The sequence below is a fragment of the Elaeis guineensis genome, chromosome 3 (assembly GCF_000442705.2).
Source record: "Elaeis guineensis isolate ETL-2024a chromosome 3, EG11, whole genome shotgun sequence".
Lineage (NCBI taxonomy): Eukaryota > Viridiplantae > Streptophyta > Magnoliopsida > Arecales > Arecaceae > Elaeis > Elaeis guineensis.
Window position 1 is genome coordinate 113,308,924 of NC_025995.2, and position 9,971 is coordinate 113,318,894.

General features: G+C 37.8%; 1 long non-coding RNA gene across 42 annotated transcripts in view; it reads right to left on the minus strand.

Moving 5' to 3' along the window:
• Positions 1–9,735, minus strand: part of LOC105040805 (uncharacterized) — a 35,331-nt gene extending 25,596 nt beyond the window's left edge. For 18 of the 42 annotated variants that reach the window (XR_012140046.1, XR_012140019.1, XR_012140018.1 and 15 more), the window contains exons 1-6: positions 9,160–9,735; positions 8,918–9,051; positions 7,533–8,665; positions 6,971–7,045; positions 5,657–5,755; positions 86–5,562 (exon numbers count right to left, since the gene is read on the minus strand). This is a non-coding gene — a long non-coding RNA (uncharacterized lncRNA). The remainder of the gene's footprint in view (positions 1–85; positions 5,563–5,656; positions 5,756–6,970; positions 7,046–7,532; positions 8,666–8,917; positions 9,052–9,159) is intronic. The other 24 variants (XR_012140053.1, XR_012140025.1, XR_012140051.1 and 21 more) reach the window with 21 other exon arrangements.
• Positions 9,736–9,971: the final 236 nt, after the last annotated feature.

Here is a 9,971-nt window from a genome sequence, read left to right on the forward strand (position 1 = left end):
GATCATATCAATTAAATGCATTGGCAAAATAATTGCTAAGGTTCAGATTTTCATATTATCGTGGATGTAAGATCTAACTGCAGACCTCAAAAAAAAACAAATTCAGTAAAGCATGGATCAGCCAGGTACTTTGAATCAACATTCTTTACTTCAGTCTTCCTGCTCTCTCTTATTTTCTTTATTTCTCTTCATCCTTTCTCATGAAGATATAGAAAGATATCTTGTGCATTGACAAATCACCAATCTCAAGAAACCTAACAGAACCAGTAAGTTAGAAGCATCCAGAAAGAAATTTACTCAGAGACTTCAAGTAAAAAGCACAAATTTGAGAACAGCTACCATTCTAGAGGTCTCAACTTTTGAGGATATAAAACAAACAAAAAGTAACCTCAATGCCACAATCCCTATTAGAGGGAATTAGTAGATTCATCCCTTTCCACATTGCATGCCCACCAGGCAAGTCAATGCTGGTGGTAACTTCCATTGCACAGTGTCAATTTTTAAGGAGATTATAGTAGAGAATGGAGCTATTGTAATAAGGGTTATATGAAATGCTATAGTATAGCATCTTTAGGACATCACCATTTTTTTTCTTTTTGGCTAAAAATGGAATGTTCATATAAGTCTAGTGTGAACACATCCAAAAAGATTAGAAAACAAAATAAGCCTGAGAGGCCATAGGGCTGCCTCCGCATCCATCCAAGAAAGTCTCCAACATGCTCTGCAACAAAAGTGGCCACCCAATCAACCGCGGTATTCGCCTCTCGGAAGACATGCTTGATAACTATCCCATCAGCAGTCTCAAGATGTCCTGCAACAAGAGGTGAGTGGTGTCTCCCCATGCATATCCTTGGATCCAAGTCACCACCATGGTCGACTAGGATGTCACCATTAAGGGTTTGTTTTGATGCATTACAGAATCATCATATTCTGTTATTAAAAGTGTTGTCTAAATACATGTTACAAGTACATAAATCTGGGCAGGCATTTAGTTAGTAGTGAAATTTATAAAATCTCTAATAAAAGGACATCTTAGCGTAGGAGGCACCGTCAATTGCAAGGTCTGGGAAGGGTCAGATGTATGCAGCCTTATTCTTGCATGCAGACCGTTGTTTCTATGTTTTGATCCCATGACATTCAGACCACAGTAGAGCAATCTTACCCATGTGCCAAGGCTCTCCCTCTGAAATTCATAAGATCCCTGAAACCAGGAAATCCAAAGTTTCTATTTCAAAAAAAAATTTCCAAGTTCACGATCTCTCCCCCTTTCTGCTTTAGAAATTTTAAATTACAGAAAAGGATAAATCATGATCATGAAAATCAGGAGGGTGAAAAAATCCCAAAGAGTTCAAAAGTCTAATATACTTAATACATTGATACTTTTCACACATTTTAAACAATTGAGCATAAAGATAACTTGCAAAATGGTTACTTGAATGGTTAACACCTTATAAAACATTTATTGCAATGCTTACTCTGCATGCATGCTTACATAAATGACATGTAAAGTGTAAAGAACTATTGTTCATGCTGATATATGCTTTCAAAAAGGATCAAAGGCCACCAAACATGCTCTTAATTTTCCATATTTTGCATTTAAGTCTTTCTCTAATTCACATGAATATTTGATTAATACGTGTATTTTAGTTTCAGCCTGTTCCATTTAAGTTTTAAAAAAGTTTCAATATTAACCAAAAAGGTAGAAACATAAGCATGCCGAAACTTGCTTAAAGACAAAATCTTCAGTCTTGTTTAATAGGTTGAGTGAGATCTGCAACAACAAAGAAATAGTAGCCAAAAGTAGCACGAGAAATAAGTCAGCAGGCTCCTACATTTCTAGAGTGCTTTCTGGAAGTCCCACAGTATGAAGTAGTTAGCCTCTCTTAAAATGTATTCATGCCGCAATGATCTATGTTTTCAATGGGTTAAATGCCAATTAGTGTTATAAGAACTTTAATAGCAAGACCGTACATTTATCTCCAAAAAGCTCATGGCTTTTTAATATAATTATCTAAAAAGAATGTGAAAGCAAGCAATAATAGGAGGTACATTCAAGTGTTCAAGCATTTAAGTAGAACATAGCACACTAAAGCGATTCAATAGATTATGTGGTTCAAGGTGTTTGAAGCTGCCTCTCTAAGGGCAGGCTTCGTGCTTTTGCCAAATGGAAAACAATATGGCTGATTATTCTATTCATAATTTAGAAATAATAAAGTGTCTCAAAAGAGAACAAAGCAATTGACTGCACATTGCTCTTTGGCTAGTTACAGAGATACATTGAACTAGATGTTACGCACAAAGCAGCTAATAATAACTTGCTCACAAGGAATGCGACAGATAATAGAAGTTGATTTTGATTATTTTAGAATGAATCTGTATTCCAATTTATATAGGTAATTTAAAAGAAGAAGAAGAAGAAGATGCTGATTGTTTCGTCCCAGATTTCTGGATTTTTTCTGTAAAATTTCTACTTGATGTGCTTTCCTTTACCACCTTTTCTAATCCAATTCTTCCCACAGACCAAAAGTAAAAAGATGGTGTTAAGTTATAGATATGATACGATCAGGAAAATGGTTATCATTGTCTTCAGTATCTTCTGTAACCGTGCAGCAGCATCAATATCATCTCAGGAAGACTAGAATGTCCCCAGCTGGTTCCTGCACCATATCAATATAATAACCAAACAAAGCAGAGATAAATTTAGGTAACTGAAAAAGCAGAGTGAACATGGCAATCATTTCATTGTAACATGGAATTTATGAAACAGGGTGATTGGACAATGATGTGAGAATATAATTAAACAAAATAACATTACTTGACATATTAAAAGGTGAGTGCTCAAGAAAAATAATGAATTTGAAATTAATGGAGGGCATGTAGAAGAAAATTTACATCCAGGATCCAAAATGACAAAAAGGAAAATGAAGAACAATACCGATTTCATTGAATATTGGGTGGCATGATGTTAAGTAAAGAGCCTGTGTAGGAAAGCACAGAGTATCTGGAAGTGCACCCTGAGTACAGTGGAAAATAATTATAGGTCCTATGAAGAAACCCATGCAACAAGAACCATCGGCCTTATGTGGAAAACACATATGATGAAGGATAGAGCATATGCATGAGATATAACTTGATAAAACAGCAGAAAAACAGGTAGCATAATAGCTATAACAGCTTAAAGTATGTTTGAAGGCATAACAAGTATTGAACCGCTGAAGATGAGCAAAATGAGCATATATGTTCCCAACATATCGGATCAGGAAAGATAGAATATGACAATGGCACAAGACACCTGCTTGAAGAGCACATAACATAGCAAAGAACATATAGCAGAGCAGATATACCATAGCACAATAGCCCTCCAGCAGACAGATGAAAGTAAATGTTGAATAATATATGAGCCCAATGAGAATAAGGACTGCCTTTGCACTTGGAATACAGGACTGCCTTTGCTCATATAACAGCTAAGAGAGAATGCTAGCAGAAACAAAACAAGATCCAAAACTGCATAGAAATGAGAACATAATCCAGAAGATAAGAACCCATGCAGGAGATAGAAGAACAGTAGACAGTGAATATCATAAGTATCAGAAAGTGCTAAATGCAAACAGAACACTGCAGTATGGCGATCTTGCTTAGGACAAAGCAGCAACCCCTTCAAAGGTAGAATCATTGGCAGAACCAGGAACATTGTCAGCTAACAGGCAACTGCTGAGAAGAAGACCAGAAATAGTGCTACAGAACTGATAATGGCATAGAATAACAGAGGCTCCACATAGTGCTGACATATGCAATGGCACAGTAAAGCTGATCCATAACATAAGCAAAAGGGATAAGCAGAAACATAACAATGAAGGCCATGGATATACCCATATGGCACCATAAAGCAGGAGAGACTGCAGATTGAATAAAAACTGATTGATGCATTGTGGATTAATGGAAAACCAACTGAAGAAATGATGAACAGTAGTCGCCTATGACGTATAAGTAGTCCATAAATAACCAATCTAGTAGAATATTGGGATGAGCACCAAAAAAGTGATTCCATAGCCATCTGCTTGCAATATTTGACTGAACTTAGAATCCAGAACAGACAAATAGGACCAGCAAACATCTGCTTGCAATGCTTGGCTTGCCATATGATCAGCAGCTTTATTTGCTACTCTCTAAGTATGTGTAATCCTAATACAAAAGTTAGCTACCTGCCAAGCCCAAATATCCCTGAGCAAAGGAATGTCCTGTACCTTGGATTAGAGGAAGTATATAACAATGAAATGACTGTAGAAGAGTTTTCAAGTCAAGAAGCACAAAAGAATTGGGATGCAGGTCGCAAAGCTGATATAGCATCCAACTAGAAGGTTCCTGCAACTTGTGATACAATCAAGTGGGATCAAATATATCAATACAGCAGCAGAACAACTATCACCTTCTATGAGCTGCAATTTACCTTGTCATGAATTGATAGCATGGCATCAATAGCACTTGTAAATAGTCAGGACAGGCTCCTCAACACAATAAATTTCCACAGTGTATTCCCTATGCTAGTAGAATGGAAAATTTATCAGCTCAACTTAAGAATTTTGGCATGTGGTTAGAATAATGACAAAAAAACTTTTAACAGGTTGGATATATATATATATATATAGTGTTAAAGCTCAAAAAATCTACTTCAACAGAAAGTATGGCAGGCAGCTCACAACATGAGGGATCATCAGCAGCCTGTCCTATATTCCTCTGTCTGAGAATAAAAAGCAATGTGAGAAGTTGAGCAAACACGAATAAAAGCACATGCTAAGGCTACTGTCAATGTATAAGATTAACATGCATCAATGCCATGTGCAGAATCCAAGTTTGGGAGATCATCCACAATAGCACAAAAGGTAGAAAATTATTAAGCTATGCATTACAGGTTGGTTAGACATTATTTGCAGATATACCCCTATGGTAGAATAGTATGAGTACAAGCCCGTAAGAAAGATGTTTTCTCCTCCAAACAGTGATCATCAGTGCCACAACCAGATTCAAATGACATGCCCACATAACCACCAGTTACTTTTGTTTTGGCATACCCTAATGACGACTTTATGATTTTATATAAAGGCATGACAGAGGTTGTAAAAATTATAATTATAGGTTTTTCCCAATGCCATTTTACACCAGCACAAAGAAAAGTAGAGGCTACAATATATGTCCATGTGTTAACCATCTGGAAAATGGAAGAAGCTTTTTGGGAAACCTGAGCACTTGAGCTAGGTAATCCACTTCACTCAAAATCCAAAATTTATTTTCTGTTTTTCCCCCTATTCTCTGTCTTAGGCAGAATGGCAGATCATATTACTAAAAGACTAATTTGCAAGTGTGCTGGTAATTAAATATGGATTGAGGTCAGCTGTTCTCAGAGCTCCAGGAACCAGTCATAAAGAAGAAAAAGAAGAGGAGGAGGAGGAAGAAGGAAAAGAAGAAGAGGAGGAGATCTAAATTCTTAGTAGATCAAAATAAGAGCTAATATGGAAAAAAGTTGACATGGTTTTTACCTCAATTGTGGGGTCTACAGCATTGGACCTGGCAACATCCATGCAAGAAATTAGCTTCAAGATGATGATAGAGAGAAGCAGTAGTAACAGAATAATTGATTAATATAGTTTGCAAAATATACCTTTTTCAAGAGGCTTAGTAACAACACATCTGTTTGTAAAGGATACAAAAGGGTCTACAGCATTGAGATCTTTCATCAGCCGTGGCTACTATTATGACACTAGTACAAGACAACATAAATAGATAAAGGATTAATAAACAAAGTTCTTAAAAAATTTCTCATAACCTCCAAAACCAAAAAAAAAAGATGAATTTAAACTGCTGGTGGCGTCCTAAACTATTGTGCCAAACAGAAGGAATATGCTTCAAAGGTGAAATCAAAAGATATGGTAAAGAAAAAGATATACAAACATTGAAAGAGGTGCGAGATTATTAAAGCACGCACTGCTAGCATGACAAACTTCTTCAATTACTTAATTCATATAGAAAAGAAAAATAGCAACATTGAAGAAACCCATAATGTTACGTCACCACTATATGCCTTTGAGATTTGTGCGAAAAAAAACCTTCTGTGCAGTGGAACGAGCCAAATAGTTGTACGAATCAGAATATTAGGGTATAAAAAAGAGACACACACAGAAGACAAGAAGCAAAAATATTAAAATGGTGAATATGATATCTAGCAACATAGTGATGCATGGAATTAGACAGCGCATTTGAAAAGGTGGAGTTGCTTACTGAGTAAACTGAGTAAAGATGGATCGAAATGAGTTCACAATACATGAGGATATCATGGTGAGGAGATTCACTTATGATTTGGAGACAGAGAGGTTGGAGGTAACGGTATGTGTATTTCTTATAAAAATGCAAGGTGAAGAACAATCTCTGAAGCCACCATGGTTGTTTGGATAAGTCTTGTCGATTGTGAATTTTACATATGTTTAACAGAGGTAAGCACATTTCTCTCTTTAGCACCTAAATATATATGAGATAGGAAACAATATATTTTAAAATTTGCAACTGACCACCATACTTGATCCAAAGATGATCATCCATCAATTCTCTGAGCAAAGTCCCATCAGTTAGGAATCTTATCTTGGTCAAACTCAGGAATAGCACATGAGGGAAGGCGGAAGAGAGAGATGGTGTGCGTGCATGGGTGTGAGCGTTCGTGCATGCATGCGTGCATGCGCGCGCATGTGCATGCATGCGTGTGTGAGAGACATAGAGAGAGAGAGAGAGAGAGAGAGCAATAAATCCAGTTAATTGCCACCTAATCTAGAAGAAAACTCCTCACTCAGCTACACACCAGGTGAATTAAAAAGCTAATAACCTTGTGCCTATTTGAAGAAGTCTAATAATACAAGCATAGTGTTGTATTTCAAGCAACAACTAAATAGAATGCCAACAGACAAAAAAAGGGAAGAGGTCATACTGGATTGTTTTGAGCTTCAAAATGGATAGTATACCCAACCTTTTCTCCATGTTTGATGCTCATCTCTTCAGCTACCTGTGGGGCAACAGACTGTAAAAACACAATAAAGAATTCTTCGTTTGTGGTATAAAATGAATCTCCACAGGATATGACAAATCAACATATTCTATAACATCACATACCTACTTATGTTCTTGAAACTGGAATATTGGGTCTAATGGTAAATACTAAATAGTGTAAGTAGCATGTAATAGGTCCCTTAAATTGCAGCCTTTATTATCATGCAAGTCTTGTGGTGCTTAAAAAAAAATCATAATAGGAAATCTACAATAATTTGAAGCTCTCAGGTACTTGAAGCATCTGTTTTCATATGATAAATGCCAGTCATATGTCAAACAGCACAAGAAACACAGCAGGTTAAGTTTACCACAGAGCATAGGCACAGACTTGAACAAAAAAAACACGCTTGTCGACTTTCAATAAGAATATATCAAGACCAGACAATCCAATAAATATATAGTTACAGCATTGGACAAACTAAAAGAAATAAAATGGCAAATACCTGAAGCAAAGAAGAATTTTGACAATATATCACTCCCAACAACCAAGGCATTCTCTTGGGCACTAATGATTAAGTGAAGTCCCAATTATCATCTGAACAGCCAAACACCCAGGCTGGGTGCAGGCTATTACTCACTTCAGCCCAGCCTGCCTTTTTAAGATAACAAGGGAAAAGAAGTGCATGTATAGTTCACCAGGATTGGTCTTTCAAGTTATAATTTCCTGAATCTGAAAGCATCACAGCTATATCTGAAAGCTTTATTTGCTCTTGTAGTAAGAAATGGAAATTCCAGTAAACCAGTTATATTTACAATATAGTTAGTGATAGTATCACTTGTTGTTACATCTAAATGCCAAAAAAAAAAAAAAGAAAAGAATAAGTGGATCATTAAAGTTTTAAATAGCCATAGAAAGGCACCTCCAGGCAATTCAAACCCTTGAGAATACAGTTTAGGTAAGACATGTGAAGAGTAAACACCAACAAAACAACCAGGCATGCTGATAAGAATTAAATTAACTATCTCAATCAAAAAATAGAAAATAAATGAAGACATGAAAATTTTCAGTTGCAATGAGTACTTCTATCTTCTAGCTGCGGTATACATCAATATCGGCCTTCCAGAACAACTATCTCGCCCTGTATAATACTCACAATGCATAAAAAAACTAAACATTTCATATTGATTCCCTTCCACGTTTAATACAAAAAGTCTTTCTAGGGTTACAAAACTAATTGTTCATGCAACCACTCCCACTAACTACCTATTCGTTCTATGACAAGCATAAAGCATGCCCTGCAAATCAGTCAGCAAGTACAACACAAGGAATCTCAAGGAAGAATCATGAACCAGATTTTTTTTTTTTTTTTAAAAAAAATCAGTTAGCTAGCATCATATATACGATGCATCAAATAGCAGCATGGAAAACAAAAGGAAATTGAAATAACCTTGGTCTATTGCAAGAAGGATTTCAAGTGACTCCAAGAACCCAATTCTTGAAGAAAATAGCAGAAGCACCGGATAGAAATATATATTGAAGTGCCTGTAACTCCACGAACGCAATTCTTGAAGATAAATAGGAAGAGAAATTGAAGTACCTATAACTCCAAGAGCCCAATTGTTGGTGCCTACTCCACTGCAAGAACGATTTCAAGACAACTCCCAGAACTCAATTCTTAAAGAGGGTAGCGACAAGTATTGAACGGAAAAAGTAACTGAAAGGCTACTGGACGAAAGATATCAAAACAAGAACCAAATTCTTGAAGAGTGCAGTAAAAGCATCGAACGCAAAAATAAATTAAAAAAAACCCATTATATTGCCAGAAAGATTTCAAGAAAAATTCAAGAACCGAATTCTTGAAGGGGATATCTGGATTGAGATGCAAACCTGGGTATCTCGGTGGTCATTCGGCTTCCGTCCCTCAGACAATTATGGTTGTCGTGTGATCCTCTGCTGCTAGATAAAGAATGGAACTCTGAAACTCGTACACCGGCATCCGAACGTAAAAAATCCTTCATGCACTAGGGTTTTAAGGGTTTCCGATGGAAGGGGAAAGAAGCCACGAGGAGGACAGAAGGTGTTGAGAGACGAAACGATCGAAAGGATTAAAGAAAAGCAGAGGAGAGTACCTGGAGGAGGAGGACGGATGGGTGGGGCGAAGAGCCTGCTCCACCTCCCTCATCGTCGCCGAGGAATGTCTAAGCCAGGCTTCAAGAACTGAGACATGGCCGATCGCTCTCCGCTCCATGGCGATGCTTCCCGGAGCGGGCCAACGGAAATAATTTCGGCAGAACAAAGAGGTAATGACGTCCCTGGGTTGCCAATTTATAGACGTGTATCGGTCAGCCGACTGCCGACATAGTAAGACCGGATTCAAATACCTGTTCCGGTTTGAACCGGTCCGATCCGGGTTTTCTGGTTTACGTGGGTTTGTAAATTCCGAAAGCTAAACCGGTTAGATCGATATCAAATTATCGGGTCTTTATTCCAGGACGGATGGGTCCGGCTGGTCCGAGGATGAATGTGGGGTTCGGTAATTTCTCCACCACTTGCGCGGGAAAGGTGAGCGAACCGTGCGCCGGAGGAAAAATTATTGGTTGAACTTGAACCAGGTCCACCACGCCATTTTTGAACCAGTTCAACCAATGATCGGCACGTATAAGAGTTCAGACGGAGGGGGAAAAGTCGCCGATTTACTATCAAGGGAGGCGCCGTGCCAATGGCAACTAAAAACCATGGAAGAAAATGAATAGTAAAAGACGAAGACGGTGAAGGACAGTAGATCTCCAGCAAGAAGGCGTAGGTCGCCGGGGCCGGGGGAGGTGGAGAGCACTGGCACGAGGGAGGTGGAGGACCGTCTTGTCTCAATCCATTTCCATTGTATCCAGTTGTTACTCCTATCGCATCCGCCTGGACCGAGGCAGTGGTGACCATGGTTGAG